This window comes from Carlito syrichta, unplaced genomic scaffold (genome assembly GCF_000164805.1).
Source record: "Carlito syrichta isolate Samal-C Ts95f unplaced genomic scaffold, Tarsius_syrichta-2.0.1 Scaffold306634, whole genome shotgun sequence".
Taxonomy (NCBI): domain Eukaryota; kingdom Metazoa; phylum Chordata; class Mammalia; order Primates; family Tarsiidae; genus Carlito; species Carlito syrichta.
Window position 1 is genome coordinate 693,364 of NW_007250730.1, and position 16,660 is coordinate 710,023.

Here is a 16,660-nt window from a genome sequence, read left to right on the forward strand (position 1 = left end):
CCAACTCAAAAAAAAAAGAAAAGAAAAGAAAAAGTAGGAGAATATGCCAGGCTCAGTGGCTCAGCCTGTAATCCTGCACCTTTGGGAGGCTGAGGTGAGTGAATTGCCTGAGCCGCAGGTTCGAGACCCGCCTGGGCAGTGAGACCTCATCTCTACAATAAATCAAAAAATCAGCTGGGCACAGTAGTGCATGCCTGTAATTCCAGCTACTTGGAAGGCTGAGGCAGAAGGATCGCCGGAGCCCAGCAGGTCGAGGCTGCGGTGGCTGGGAGCGGCCACTGTACTCCAGTCTAGGCGACAGAGTGAGACTCCAACTCAAAAAAAAAAGAAAAGAAAAGAAAAAGTAGGAGAATATGCCAGGCTCAGTGGCTCAGCCTGTAATCCTGCACCTTTGGGAGGCTGAGGTGAGTGAATTGCCTGAGCCGCAGGTTCGAGACCCGCCTGGGCAGTGAGACCTCATCTCTACAATAAATCAAAAAATCAGCTGGGCACAGTAGTGCATGCCTGTAATTCCAGCTACTTGGAAGGCTGAGGCAGAAGGATCGCCGGAGCCCAGCAGGTCGAGGCTGCGGTGGCTGGGAGCGGCCACTGTACTCCAGTCTAGGCGACAGAGTGAGACTCCAACTCAAAAAAAAAAGAAAAGAAAAGAAAAAGTAGGAGAATATGCCAGGCTCAGTGGCTCAGCCTGTAATCCTGCACCTTTGGGAGGCTGAGGTGAGTGAATTGCCTGAGCCGCAGGTTCGAGACCCGCCTGGGCAGTGAGACCTCATCTCTACAATAAATCAAAAAATCAGCTGGGCACAGTAGTGCATGCCTGTAATTCCAGCTACTTGGAAGGCTGAGGCAGAAGGATCGCCGGAGCCCAGCAGGTCGAGGCTGCGGTGGCTGGGAGCGGCCACTGTACTCCAGTCTAGGCGACAGAGTGAGACTCCAACTCAAAAAAAAAAGAAAAGAAAAGAAAAAGTAGGAGAATATGCCAGGCTCAGTGGCTCAGCCTGTAATCCTGCACCTTTGGGAGGCTGAGGTGAGTGAATTGCCTGAGCCGCAGGTTCGAGACCCGCCTGGGCAGTGAGACCTCATCTCTACAATAAATCAAAAAATCAGCTGGGCACAGTAGTGCATGCCTGTAATTCCAGCTACTTGGAAGGCTGAGGCAGAAGGATCGCCGGAGCCCAGCAGGTGGAGGCTGCGGTGGCCGGGAGCGGCCACTGCACTCCAGTCTGGGCGACAGAGTGAGACTCCAACTCCAAAAAAAAAGAAAAAGAAAAAGTAGGAGAATAAATTGAAGAAAAGAGAACTGGTAGAAGAAGGGGGACCAGGTGGCCAATTGTGGGAACCACAGCAAGGGATGAAGGTAGTGTGAGCTTGGAACCATAGCAAGGGATGAAGGTAGTAGAGCCAATGGCATTGGAAAGCCAATAGGAGAGGCCAGATACAAGGTCACTAGCTGGGGACTGACCAGATGTGGGCAGAGAGGAGCAAGAGGAAGCAAGGCAGCCAGACTCTGGGTTGGCACTTTTCCTTCCTTGATATAAGTCATACCCAGGCAGAAAGGGAAGGGATGAAGGGTTAGCTCTGTTTGGTTGGTGGGCTGTGTCTGTCTGTGGGTTGTATCTGTCAGTGTCTATCTCTGTACCTGCTTAGAACTATAGCACGTCTACATACTCCAGCTGTCCTAAGTTGGCCTCTCATTTATCTTTGTTCAGTTTGAAATAGCGTCAATGTTGCAAAAGCAGTATAAGGAATTTTTTTTAGGACTCATTTGAGAGTAGGTGGGCAATATGATTTGCCATTACTTCTGGATACCTTAGTGCTGTATTTCCTAAAAGTAAGGCATCTCCTACCTTTGTGTTTTGTAGTTTTGTCCCAGGATTGTTCTTTATAGCAAAAGATCTAGTTGACAATTATATGTTGTATTCCGTTGTTTGTCTCTTTAATCTCCTTTTATCTTGAGCAGTTCCTCGGTGTTTCCCTCTCCATCATTATCTAGACATTTTCAAAGATTGCAGGATAATTATTTTGTTAAATATCCCTTAATTTGGGTCTGTCTGACATGTTCTTGTAATTAGATTCAGGTTATGATTCAAGGGTTTTTGTTAGGAGCATCACAGGGATTGTGTGTCCTTCACACTGCATCCTGTCAAGTGCACAAGCTCTTGCTTGTCACATTACTGAAGATGTTAGCCATGATCACTTATTTATGGTTGTGCCTGCCAGATTTCTCCCTTGTAAATCATACATTTCCTTTTTTGAATCAGAGTCTCATTCTGTCTCCCAGGCTGGAGTGCAGATTGCTTAAGTCTCAGAGTAGCTGAGACTATAGGCATGCACCACCACACTCAGCTCTTTTTTTTTTTTATAAAGCTGGGGGCTCTGACTTTGTTGCCCAGGCTTGTCTCAAACTCCTGGCCTCAAGCAATCCTCTTGCCTCAGCCTCCCATAATGCTGGGGTTATAGACATGAGCCATCACGCCCACCCTGAGAAACTTTTCACTTATCTTTTCATTTATCACACTATTTGCTATAATCTTTGAATCAGAGGCTTCAGAAGAAACTATGTTTTTTATCTTTTTCTTCTCAACTTCTTTTGCACTGAGATGGACAAGTAGATGCATGATCTGAGATCAAGTGATGCTATACAGAGAAGTAAACATTCATTATTACCCCTCGGAAGCCGATGTAGGAGAAACACCTCTTGCCGTTCCCTGAGACGGAGAGGCACTTGCTGTGGTTGTTGTGCTCTGGTGCAGAGGTGCCTTGCACCCACTAGGGCTGATGTGCTTTCTCTCTGGGGAAGATAGAGAACCTGACAGCCATGAAGGGAGTTGCCCCATTTTGAGTATGTATGTGGCCACAACGCATGAGTGGGAGAAAAGGAGGGAACTGACAGAGAATGTTGGTTTTACTGAAGCAGCTCCTCTTAGGCAACTTTGCACAGTACACCTGACTGGTTCATGTTTTTCTTTTTCCATGCTAGACCTCCACACCTTAAAAAAGTTATTGGATTGGAAGTCCAAACTTCACCTGCATGCAGCCTACCTATGTAGTTAATCCTCACTTGTACCCCACATCTGTATAATATAATAAAACAAAAATAAATTCTTTTTTAAAAAGTTATTGGAGATTGGGATTTTTTAAAAATATGTTTTGCTATTAAGCACATGTTCAGTTGAATTTTAGTTTCATTAAAACTGTCCCCCTAGAAAACTGCTGACTTCAAAATCACTGAGTAATTATGATATAAATAATGGGGATCTAATAGAGGTCTAATTTCAAGAATATCTAGTTTATGAAACCAAGAAATAATGTGGAATTTTGTAGCAATAAATGAGAAATATATGTTTAAAGTACATAAGCCATATACCATTTTTATAACTTTAAATTGGTAAATGATTTTACTATTTAACCAGTCTTGAAATTAGTGATTCCTTCTTTATAAACTGCAATAACTGCAGGGGTTTGTTTTTTTTTTTTAGCAGTTCAGTTATTTTTAGAGAAATATTTAAAATATTGCAAATTTGTTGGCATGTATTCCTAATGTGATACTGTTTTAGAAAAATAGGCATTTCTAAGTTAGTTAAATACAAATCAGTAAACTAAGAAATACAGCATTGAAATGAAAATCTCAGAATGTCCTTAGAGTCTCAGCCACCTTGTGTATTCCATGTAATTCACCTCAAACTGTAACCATGTGGAACCTGGCCAAGTCTCCTCTCTGCCTTGTTTCTCCCACATGTTAGAGACTTGTTCGCTTTCCTAATGTAGCTTCAAAGCCACTGTTGACCCCTTAACTTTTTTCTTCCACCTTTGCAAACTGCAGGCGAGTGTCTCACTCCTTTGCTTCCGTTCAGCCTCTGCCTCTCCCCAGGTCGAAGTGCTCTTAATGCACCTGTCTCAATCTAGTGTGTCTTCTTAGGCTCCCTTCACTTCACCCATAGTTTCATCAGAAACTTTAGTTTTTCTGAGACTATCTTTTCTGAGACCACCCTCTTCTTGACCATGCCATGCTGTCCACAGTACACTGGTCAGAAAACAGCCATTGAGTAAGGAAGGGCCTTAAGGAAGTAGTATCATCCACTTACCAAATGCTGGGAATACTGTGGCAAATAAAGTTGTCATTGTCCTTGTGGAACTGGTAGTTTAGTGAACAGCAGCTGTCAAACAAGGGAGCGCATATAGTTCAGTGATTGCAAAGGTGTAAAGTGCTTTGGAGAAGAAAGATAACTTGTAATGGGGGCAGAGTTTCTGGGGAAGTCAGGGTGGTGGCATTGAGCTGAGGTGGGGAGACAGAGGACACATTAGCTGGTTGAAATCTGGGATAAGTCGGAGCTGAACTCATACACAGGAACACAAGGGTGGGAGCGATAGGCACTGGGGACTCCTCAAGGGGGGACGTGAGGTAAAGGCAGAGTTGAAACACCACCCATTGGGTGCCATGTTCATTCAACAGAGATCCAGCCTCACCACCATCACCTGCCCACTCTCAGCAGGGGCTTCTTTCTTAACAGGCTCTTGTCTTTACATCTTGCCATAATGCTGATTTTGTAGTATCAACTTATTTGGAATTCCTGAGGTCAGAGTTTCCAAGTTGCTAGTTTAGGACTACCAGGAAGCAGCAGGTTCTGGAAATTGAGTCTGTCCACTGCCTCCTGTCCTTGGATTTCCTGTAATTTCTATGGGAAGGAAGCACAAGCCAGCAGTAGATGCCTTAGGACATTTGTTGATACTGAACCCCTGCCCCCAAACACCTAAATATTATTGTCGGCAATCTCCTCTCCCCATCCTAGTGACATAAAGACTTAAGAGCATTGAAAATATCCTTCAGGGGAAGTTTAGGCAGTTTGTTCTAGATCATTCAAAGAGATGCATCTTCGCTCTGGGGTTTGCCATATCTATAATTGTGCTTCATTTGTTACCTAATACTTTATATTTTAAATTTATTGATTTAGGTTTTTTATTTATTTATTTTGTTTTGTTTTCATATTGGCGTGAGTTGGATTTTTTTAATGCATTTTTAAATTTTATTTTGGGTTTTTTTTGCTTTGTTTTGTTTTTTTGAGTTGGAGTCTCACTCTGTCGCCCAGACTGGAGTGCAGTGCCCGCTCCCGGCCACCGCAGCCTCGCCTGCTGGGCTCTGGCGATCCTTCTGCCTCAGCCTTCCAAGTAGCCGGAATTAGAGGCATGTGCTACCACGCCCGGCTGATTTTTTGATTTATTGTAGAGATGAGGTCTCGCTTCCCAGGCGGGTCTCGAACCCGCGGGCTCAGGCAATCCACTCACCTCAGCCTCCCAAGGTGCGGGATTACAGACTGAGCCACCGAACCCAGCTCATTTTTTTATTTTAAAGATGTGGGGTACAATTCAGGGTTAGGCATACAAATGTTCATTATGCAGGTACCCTTGTTGATGAGGTGTGCCCCCACCCCCCAGCAGATTCCCACTACTGCCAATCCTTCCTCCCCCCTGCCCCAGGCAGTTTCCCACTACCGCCAATTCTTTTCTTATAGCGTTATGATAATTGTTCAAGGTCTGCTTATGAGTGAGAACATATGATACTCAGTTCTTTGTTTTCATGATAGATCACTCAGTTTTATAGACTCTAAGTCCATCTAAGTTGCTGCGAAGTTCATAATTTTGTCCTTCTTTATGGCTGCATAGATTTAGGTTGTTTAAACATTTTCATTTTTGTAACCAGCCATGTAAAATGCTTTGAAATATAGCATATTGATATTCAGTACCACTAACACCGTTGGCACTGGTTGTATAAATACAAACACGCTTACAGAGATGCAGCAGCATTATTGACTAGTGCAGAGTGGTCCAAGTGTGCTTCTCTGCTATCAGTTATGATTTTTTACTGCAATTCATAGTAACTGGGCAGGTAGGTGGCCAAACTGTTTCTTATAGCCAGGTGGTAAGACCCTTTATTGAGGCTTAACTAATTCTGTAGTAGAGAGAAAGAAAACACATTCTTTTTCTCTTTAAATACCGATTTATTAAAATGACAATTAAATATGGGTTAAAGACTCATTGTAACATCTATATGTAAACAACTATTGGAACAAAACTAAAGCAAGTAGAAAAGAAATCATTTTATTGTCTTATTTTTTTCTCCATATTTACTTTCTTTTTAAATTTTATTTTAAAGATGTGGTATACAATTCAGGGTTAGATATACAAATGTTCATTATGCAGATACCCTTGCATTTTATTGTTTTAAATAGAAGAAAACATTTCTTAAATTCTTATATTTACTTGTAGTAAAATACACATAATGTAAGATTTACCAACCTAAACCTTAAGTGTGTCATTTACTAGTGTTAAGTACATTCACATTGTTATGCAACAGACTTCTAGAGCCAGAGTTGGAACTCTGTGCCCATTAAACAGAAGCTCCTCCTTCTCGCCTCCCCCAGACCCTGGCAACCATGCTGCTCTGTCCCCATGTGAATCTGACTCCTTTAGGGATCTCTTGTAAGTGGAATCATGCCAGTATTTGTCTTTTTGTCTGGCTCATTTTAGTTAGCAAAGTCTTCAGTGCTCATCCATGTTGTAGTATATGTCAGAATTTCCTTTTAAGGCTGAATAATGTTCCATTTTTTGTTTTTTGTTGTTGTTTTTGAATTGGGGTCTCACTCTTTCACCCAGGTTGGAGTGCAGTGGCATGGTCACAGCTCACCATAACCTTGACCACCTGGGCTAAGGCGATCCTTCTGCCTTAGCCTCCCAAGTAGCTGGGACTACCAGCACATGACCTATGCTGGTCACCGATGTATGTTCACACAACATTTTGTTTATTAATCCATCTGTTGATGGAGACTAGTGTTGCTTCTACTATGTAACTATTGTGAATAGGGCTACTGTGAACATGGGTGTGAGTATCTCTCTGAGACCCTGCTTTCAGTTCTTCTGGGAGCATTTATCTAACTGAGCCCTTGTACATATCTCTGTACTCTCTTAATATTTGAACAGTGTGGGAGGGATCAGTGGAGGGAGGGAGGGGACCATCACTCTATTCATACTCTTTAAGGCAGCTTTTTAAGACTGTCTCCTGCTTGAGTGTTTCTCAGTATTGTCCGTGAACCTCCTGCATTAGAATGTCTGGAAACATGGAGTATTCAACCCTTCACCAGCTTCTCAATCAGAATCTCTTAGAAACAAGTGATTCTTCTGTACACCACCCTGCTGGCAGCTAGACTCCTGGGACTCATCTCTGTTGATGCATAGGAGAGTCCTGCTCCCTGCCACTTTCTGCCCCTTTCTCTTGGGGAGCACTTTTATCCCAAGCTAGCCCATGACTTTCACTTTCTTTTCTATTCTGTCTGCATATTGTAGCCCAACTGAAAATCTAGAAATCTAGTGAAGGAGGGTAGGCCTGAATTTGCAGCCCTCCACTTTAGTCCAAGCCCATTCAAGTCCTTTTTCCTCGGCTCCTAGTTGGCCATTCCCTCCTGCTGTCTGTCTGCTCCTAGTCAGGGGCCAGTGGGCAGGTTAGGACTTCCCCTCTTAGGCCTTGTAGTGTTTAGGCTCATCCGAGTTCTTAAAGGGACCAGATCTCTTCTGTTCCTTATATGAACATCTTAAGTATGACAGAGTATATTGTGATCCTAATTGGGGCAGTAAATTCACACATTCATATCGCATAGCTGATGACAACTGTGTTTAATGACAACTGTGGTTAATCTTTAATAAAACCATCCAGCTTCTTCTGTATTTTAAACTAAACCCATTGTCTTTATGTAGTTGTCACATCATGCTATCTCATTATACCCAGTATGTGTGGCTTTGCTTCTGATTGAAATCTGTGATTTGCAGTGACTTTTTTCCATATTAACTTTTCTTCAAACAATGTTGGTATATTTTCAGAAAATACTCTCTCCTAACTTTTGTGTGCAGTATAATAAAAGCACATGATAATGGTTAATGATATATGTTCTTTTTTTTTTAATGAAAGGCACTAGGGGGAAGAAGCTCAAATAATGAAGCCTGTTCTTGTTAAAACTGGTCACATTGGTCATAGCATGTTTCTTATAAATGTACATTTCTTAACCTATTTGGTACTTCATAATTTTTAGTTTCTGGCTCATTTTTGCAACCACTTGTTGGAATTTTCCACTTGCTTGGTTGAGATCCTTTCTAAGCACTGTGAGGGAGAGGTGGTATGTAGTTCACATGGTGCCCAGCATGGTATGTGGGACATGGTAGGTGTTCAGCTAACATTTGTTGAATGAATGGAACTTAACTTGAACTGATTATATTTCACATACTGCTTTTATTGCTTTTGCTATAAATTTTCTTTGTAATTTTGTTACAGTACAACTTTTAGACCCATCTAGGAACTCAATATTAAGTGATTGAGAAGTTTACCAACTAATACCTCTGACTGAACCAGTTGATTTGAGAAAAAAAGATTGACACAAATCTGATCTCATGGCTCATTTATTTTTCTATGTAGAAAATTCTGGCTGAGCAGAACTGATATCAAACCATAATTTACAAATGTCTTCTGTTGGCTGGAAAGGAGGTGGAGCACTCGAGTGTGAGTGACTTGATGCCAGTGTATCTCCAGCCTGGGTTTCTGCTACTGGTGACAATCAATGCAGTCTTCTTTGCCCAGTGCAGGTCAGCGCGTGTGAGTCTGTTGGGATTCCAGATGACCTGGTGGAGAGGAGGAGCCTGTTTTTTTTCTGTTTACAAATTTAGGCTTCAAGCCATACACACCACAGTGTTTCGTGTGGCAAGTCCCGTTTGTTTTCAGCAGAGCTGCAGAGCCTGTTGGCGGGGACTGCTTTGAGCAACCCTTTGTGGAGCTTTCTATTCACAGCACTTTGGGATCAGGCAGAGGAAGGGTCAGCCCAACTTCCTCTCTCAGTCTACAGATTTACTCGGATGTAGGAGAGATACTAACAACTGCAGAAAAACATTTCAAGACAGATTTGTACAGATGCAGTATTGTACAATTGTACAAGTACAAAATTAGTTTGGCCTTTTCAGTTTCTAGTCTCCCAGGCTAACAGTAAGATTACCTAGGCTTGACCATTTTAACATAGTGTTAAACACTTAATTGATGTTTTTGTGTCGCTTTAAGATTGCCCAGGAAAAGTATTAGGCCATAGCTACAAAATAGCAAGATTCCAAGAGAAAGAGTTAGTGAGTCTCAGGACAAGCTAATTAAGAGCAGGCCGCTTGGATGATCAATGGGCATGACCTCAGTTAGATGTGTTGGCATTCTTACTTTTCAGAGGAAGCGTCCTGAAGTACTGTGTGACCCTGAGCCTTTAAAGTAGTAAGCAGGTTTGAACTATATGATCTTAACAGCAGTCACAAAGTTGAAATCTTATGTGATACCTAAACTGTATGTAGAAATATATATTAAAATTAAAATTTATACTCATGTTTTGATGTAGACTACTGTTCTATTGAGCCTTACTTTTTGTCGATTGAGCATTCACTTTGTTACCAGAATAAGAGTGTGCCAGTTACATTCTTTTCCTTACCAGTTTTGGGTGTTAGTAATTTTGGTATGCTAATTCAGTACATGCTCCATGCCATTTTAACTTGCTTTTCTTTAATTCTGAGTCAGCTTGAACCCTTTACTATGTGAGATTTTAACTGCATTCCTTCCTCTGTTGCTTAGCTCTTTCTGCTCTTGGGTCACTTTCCTTGAAAGTTGTAACTCACATCGGCAGAATCCCGACAAGGCTCCTGGGCAGGCCATGTCTTCAGGAATCAGCTTTTTCTCTGTTCCTTTTTTCTTCATTCTGGTGGAAACAGACAGTAATTAAATGGACAGAATTAGAAAAAGTGGAAGGGAAAGCTGGAGGACACTTCAGTGTAGTGTGCATTCAGCTGAATTGGATCACTTAAGTTAACAAGAAGCAAGATGACATTGCAGACTGACGTGGCATTGTCAGCAGACTCGGGTGAAATGAATCCGTGAAGCCCACCTCACAGCATTGCCAAAGCTTTAATAAGAGTCTGTGTAAGGGCCTTCTCTTGTCATGCTCTCTGCCTTTGTTCATGCTGTTATAACAAAATACCATAACTGGGTGCTTTTGAACAGCAAATTTATTCCTCACAGTTCTGGAAGCTGAGAGGTCCAAGATGAAGGTGCTAGCAGATTTGGAGTGTATCGAGGGCCCAGTTTTTGGTTTATAGAAGGCGTCCTCTTGCTGCATTCTCGCATGGCAAAGGGGTAGAACTTCAGGTCTCTTCAGCCCCTCATATGGGCACTGATCCCACTCATGAGGGCCTCACCTTCATGACCTAGTCCCATCTCTTTATACCAACACACTGGGGATTAGATTTCAACATGTGAACTTGAGGGGGGCCACAAACATTCAGTCTGTGTATCTCCCGTGCTGTCAACATGCTAACAGCTGCATGCAGAGGCAGAACAGCAGTGGACCCAAAACTTAAGACAAAACATTTGTCTTGCCCCGACTCCTCTCCCTTTCGGTCTGTGCAATTGATGCTTAATATGTTTTCTCATTTAATCTTTTTAACAGCCTCATTTTGTATCATTATTCCTATTTTTCAGATGAGGAAGTTGAGGCTCTAAGAAGTTGAGTAACTGGCCCAAGATCACAGATTTGGAAAAGGAGTTGGGTCGAGTTCCCTCTGATTCCAAAGCTATTCTCTTTCCACCCTGCCAGGCCGCCTTAAGAATAATGAGTGTAACTGAAGCATGGACCAGAGTTCATGGTGTGGCCACTCAGTTATTCTTTTTTTTAATTTTATTGAATTATTTATTATAAAGATGTGGGGTACAGTTCAGGGTCAGGGACATAAACATTGATCATGCAGGTACCCTTGTTGATGAGTTCTTTTCAGACCTCAAGGGGTGAATGACTAATAGGTAAATGCTCCCAGAGGGTATTTGCATTTTAAAAGAGGAGCTCATTCACCCTAATGAATCTCTAATTGGTGGAATTTGTGGGGGAGATATCTTAAAGAACTGGGGCTTTCTCCTGTGTCTTCAGGGTGCCTGCCTATTCTTCTCGCCTTTGTGGATAATCAGCTATTCTGGAATCAGAACTCAGTGGTAGGATGCTGTCACAGACTGCTAGTCTGCCCAAAGTGCATTAACAGGGAGTCATGAAAAAAATCACCAACAGGAAAATACTGTGAGTTAGCATTGTGTAAAAAGGATGTTCAAAAGTGAATAAATTTGGCCAGATCAAAGGTCTTCTGAAGAGATGGATAAAAATAATATATTTGAAATCAATTTTAACTTTAGAAATGTTCTGTCAGCATTTCCCATAGTGTGTTAATGGACTTCTGCAAGATGCTTGTTGGGTGTCAGGTGAAGAAAATGACTCCGTACTCAGGTACATGGTGAAGAAATCTAATGTTCTTTACTGCAGAATTTCTCAGATGCTGAAAAGCCTTGGAAGTCAACTGGAAGAGAACTTACTTCCTGTAGGCTTTTCTCATACTTTTGACCATACAGCTGCTTTTTTGCGTGTAAACATTTTGGAACCAGTGTTTTGTAGTGAATTCTCAGATACGGAGTTGTAGACAGGCCCTCTCTCCAATTAAAGAAAAGAAGAAGAAAACAGTTTTCCGTATTCACAACCTTTTGCTCGCAGGCAGGCTCCAACCCGGTTCCCCACCATCCCCGTCCCTCTTGAGCCCAAGGGCATGCCAGTAACAACAGCCCTCTTCTCCAGATGAGATCTGGCCAACCTCAGTTGGTGGGAGAGGAACAGATGGAGACCAAATTCTCATTTTTATTGCCCATAAAGCTGGTGTTAAAGAATGTGGCTTGAAAGACAACAGACGGGTTTCCTCATCTGCAACCCAGAATTAGACTGAGTTCCATTCAGTGACAGAGTATGCTGGGCTAGCCGTACTCCCCCACATGGGAGAAGGTGTCTGTGAAGGATCAGAGCAGGGGACCACATGCCATCTATGACCCTTCCATTCTCTAGAGTAAAGGAGGAAGAAGGGGCAGAGCCCCGTGCAGGCAAGTCCTCCCAAGCCCAACAGCCAGTGGGCAGGGGAGGGAGAGAGCCTTGGAAGTTCACAGAATTTCCTCCACTTTGAAGGATGTGGGAGGATTAGAAACCAAGTGTCTGCCCCTCATGCATCCACCACCACCGTCTCTGGACAGGCCTCCTCTGGGGGACCTGAAGACCCATTGACTTCCTCTCCTTTTCTGCCTTTCTTCCTACCTCGTGCTCACTCCTGCCCACTATTTCTCCTCTTCCTCAGCCCATCCTCACCCCTAGAACGGAGTCAGGCTGCTGCTCTGGTACCTGACCCTTTCTCATTCCCTTATACAGCTCGAGTACTATCCAACTTCTAATCCCAGAAAAGGGTGGGCGGTATATATTTCTCTTAATATGGGAACTGGGATACTGTAGCCTGCCACCTGTTTTTGTAAATAGCATTTATTGGAACACAGCCCACTCTTAGTTGACTCACTTTCCAAGGCAGCTTGTGGCCACTTCTGCAGTGGTAGAGTCGTAGTGTGGCAGAGACCACATGAACTGCACAGCCTAAGATGTTTGCTATTCAGCACTTTACAAAAAAAAACTTGGCCAGGCTCGGTGACTCAGCCTGTAATCCCAGCACTTTGGGAGGCTGAGGTGAATGGATTGCCTGAGCCCATGGGTTCAAGACCCACCGGACAACTTGGCGAGACCTCATCTCTACAATAAATCAAAAATTAGCTGGGCGTGGTAGCACATGCATGTAGTTCCAGCTACTTGGAAGGCTGAGGCGGAAGGATCACTGGAGCCCAGCAGGTCGAGGCTGGGTGACAGAGTGAGACTCCAACTCAAAAAAAAAAAGAAAAACTTGACCAGCCCCTGATCTAAAATATGGATAATTTCACTGCCGTCTTTTAAGAGCTGCAAGAGCTATGATAGTATGTGTATGTGTGGGTGGCCTTCATCCTTTACTCACTCTAAAAACAAACTACATTTTAAGCAAAGAAATTTGCACGGTTGTGGCATAAGAGGAGTTTTTACCTTTTGTAAAATTTGTTTCAAGCCTTAAAACCTGGGAACAACATCAAGGGAACAGTGTGTTAGCTTTAGAGGACAGAAGCAAGGATAGAGTTGTCTGAGTCAGAAGTGTTTGGTGTTGCCGTTGAAAAGGCAAGGAGACAGATAGTCCAGGGCCTGTAGAAGCAACCAGGAGCAGAGAGAATGCCAGGCCCAGGGCCTGGAGCAGCACAGGACTTTCCTCCAGAGCTCTTGTCAGAGCCTGGCTCCTCTCTCCACATCCTGGTCCCTAGCTCAGTTTTGTTTTGTTTTGTTTTTTGAGTCGAGGTCTCACTCTGTCACCCAGGTTGGAGTGTAGTGACATGATCACAGCTCACTGCAGCCTCTAACTCCTAGACTCAGGTGGTCCTTCCACCTCAGCCTCCCAAGCAGTTGGGACTAGAGGCATGTGCCACCATGCCCAGCAAATTTTTTTTTTTGTGGAGACAAGTCCTCACTATATTGTGTAGACTGGTCTCAAACCCCTGGGTTCAAGCAATTCTCCTGCCTTGGTCTCCTAAAGTGGTGGGATTACAGGTGTGAGCCCTACTGCATCCATCCAGCCTCATCTTTTTGTTTTTTGTTGTTAAAGAATGTAATTTTATATGGATTATAGAAAAAACTGAATTCTTATCATGATGAAATGCTTCTTCAATGGAAGAAAATAAATTTTAACAGTTCTATTTCGTTGTGAACTATTCTTTTCTGTTTGCTGTTTGTTTAGCTTTTATTTTTGTGCCTTTGTTTATAGAGAAATAATCTTGCAGATGGTAATTCTCCTTGTAATCAGTTAGTGTCCTGTCTGAATCGTTGCCAGATGTGTTCAGTACACAGTGATTCCACAGTTGCTTCCAGGCAGATGTGCTGTGTGTGGTCAAGAACCAACCTGATAACCTTTCTGGTTTTTCAAGAAGTGAGGACAAATGGAGAAAGTTTTGTGTAGATGCACACCCTGAGAATGCCAAAGGAAGCATGGACTGTGCTGGAAGATTTTAGCCACATAGAGTGTTTGTGTGGCTATGGGTGGAACAGTCATCATTTTACAAGATAAACAGTCTTTCTTAGAGTGAAGGACCTTTTACAGGGGATTATGCATATTTTCTTATAAGCATCATACATGTTTATTGTTCAACACAACCTTGACCTCATCATTACAGATTTGCATTTCCTTGGTTGCTCATGTTGCTGTGGCCCCATACCTGTAACTAAACACACTACACTCCTTGTGCATGAGTTTCTCCACCTGTAAATTGGGAGTTCTGTTGCCCATGACTGTCAGAGAGAAAGAGAAATTCTGAAAATAAGGCTCTTCTTGATGTGCCAGTAAATAGTCAGTGTAAACAATGACTTTAAAAATCAGTCATATAATAGTTGTTTAACATCCTAGGTCACAAGAGCAGGTTAAGTTTTCACTTAACGTTGATTGGCTTTATTATCTTACAGACGTAACTCAAATGTTCTAGTGCTCTTCTTTCAATATGATTTTAAAAAATCAAAGGGATATTTAGTCAATTTGTCTTTTAAGTTTCACAGATATGTTTTAGAAGAAAGGCTATGTTCAAATACAGTTTTTAATTATATGCCATTAAATCTTATTTTGTCACAGTTTTATAGATGGGAAACTATAAAGAGAAGTTCACTAGTTTATTCAACTAATGTTCATTGAATATTCATTGTGTGCTGGGCCCTGCCCAACAATAATTATGTGCACAAAACTAAGAACTAAGTAGATAGGCTGGAGTATGCATTGGTGTGCTTATAAACATTTGGGGGAGTTAATTTATCTTAAGTAAATAAACTGCCTTTTTAGTTCCTGCTTCATGATTTTATAATTTAACAAGATTATATATGATCCTTTAACATTTTCATTAGGTTCTTCCTTGATTATAGCTATTGGTAAAGTAAACTTTTGTGTTTAATATAAAGAAGTTAAGCTCAGCCAATATTTTCACACTTTATCTCCAGCTAAGACTCATGACCTTTCTTATATTAACTAATTCTCAACCTTTAGTGGTAGCCAAGCCATCATCCACACATCTGGTAATCTTCCCTGTTGTGGACATTCCTAAAATGACCCAATTTTATGGGAAGAACAGTCTACAGATTGCTAAATTAACCTCTGGTTATGCTTCCAAGAAGTAGGCTAATTGGTAGTGTCTGCCTATATGTGTTCATCACATACCATTTATGATAATAAATTAAAATAGGTCATTAATACATAAAATGAAGCCGGGCTCGGTGGCTCAACCTGTAATCCCACACCTTTGAGAGGCTGAGGTGAGTGGATTGCCTGAGCCCGCGGGTTCGAGACCCGCCTGGGCAACTTGGCAAGACCTCATCTTTAAATAAATCAAAATGAGCCAGGCGTGGTAGCGTACGCCTGTAGTTCCAGCTACTTGGAAGGCTGAGGCAGAAGGATCGCTGGAGCCCAGCAGGTCGAGGCTGCAGTGGCCGGGAGCAGCCACTGCACTCCTGTCTGGGTTGGACAGAGTGAGACTCCAACTCAAAAAATAAATAAATAAATAAATAAACAAACAAATAAATAAAATGATAATTATGTCTACTGAGCTCTGGTTGTGTCTGTTCTCTACCCTTAGAGGCAGCCTGGTCAACAACTTCGTTTGGTAATAGAATCCACCCAGGCACCAGTCTCAAGGATCACGGTATTGCTGATTTATACAAGTGTTCATTGTTCTTTCCTGCTGTAAAGTCTGGTGTTTGGTTAATTGTTATATACAAACATCTATATTTACTCTAAGACAAATTCATATAGATATGAACAAACGTTATGAAAAACTAACTTGAAGGACAATTGTTCACCTTAAAATAGTTTTTTTCTTTTTTTTTTTTTGAGTTGGAGTCTCACTCTGTCACCCAGACTGGTAGCGCGTGCCTGTAGTTCCAGCTACCTGGAAGGCTGCGGCGGAAGGATCTCCGGAGCCCAGCAGGTCGAGGCTGCGGTGGCCGGGAGCGGCCACTGCCCTCCAGTCTGTCTGGGCGACTAAGTGAGACTCTGACTCAAAACAAAAAAACAAAAATAAAAATCACAATACTAATTTTTCCGTTCTATTCATCAGGTATGCATTGTTCTTTTAAAATATGACCAGTATATTTTCATCTTTATCAGTTGTTTCTTGCATTTTTTTCCTTTCTTAAAAAGAGATTTGGGGAATACAATAAAATCTTTAACTTAGATTCAACATTTTCTGGTGAATAATATGTTTATTTTATTTGTAATGATAATATAAAATAGTTTTCTTTGTTTTGAGTTGGAGTCTCACTCTGTCGCCCAGACCGGAGGGTAGTGGCCGCTCCCGGCCACCGCAGCCTCGACCTGCTGGGCTCCGGTGATCCTTCCGCATCAGCCTTCCAAGTAGCCGGAATTACAGGCATGCGCTACCACGCCCGGCTGATTTTTTGATTTATTGTAGAAATGAAGTCTCACCAAGTTGTCCAGGCGGGTCTCGAACCCGTGGGCTCAGGCAATCCACTCACCTTGGCCTCCCAAAGTGCTGGGATTCCAGGCTGAGCCACTGAGCCCGGCTGGTTTTTTTTGTTTTGTTTTGTTTTTTGAGATGAGTTTCACTATTTTGTCCAGGCTGGTTTTAGAACTCTTGGACTTAAGCCATCCTTACCCCAGCCTCCTGAGTAGCAGGAATTACAGGTGC

General features: G+C 42.4%; 1 long non-coding RNA gene across 1 annotated transcript in view; it reads left to right on the top strand.

Annotated features, from left to right (window-relative positions):
* The window catches only part of LOC110596085, a 152,234-nt gene that overhangs the window by 135,111 nt on the left and 463 nt on the right, over nucleotides 1-16,660 (top strand). The window lies entirely within an intron of this gene.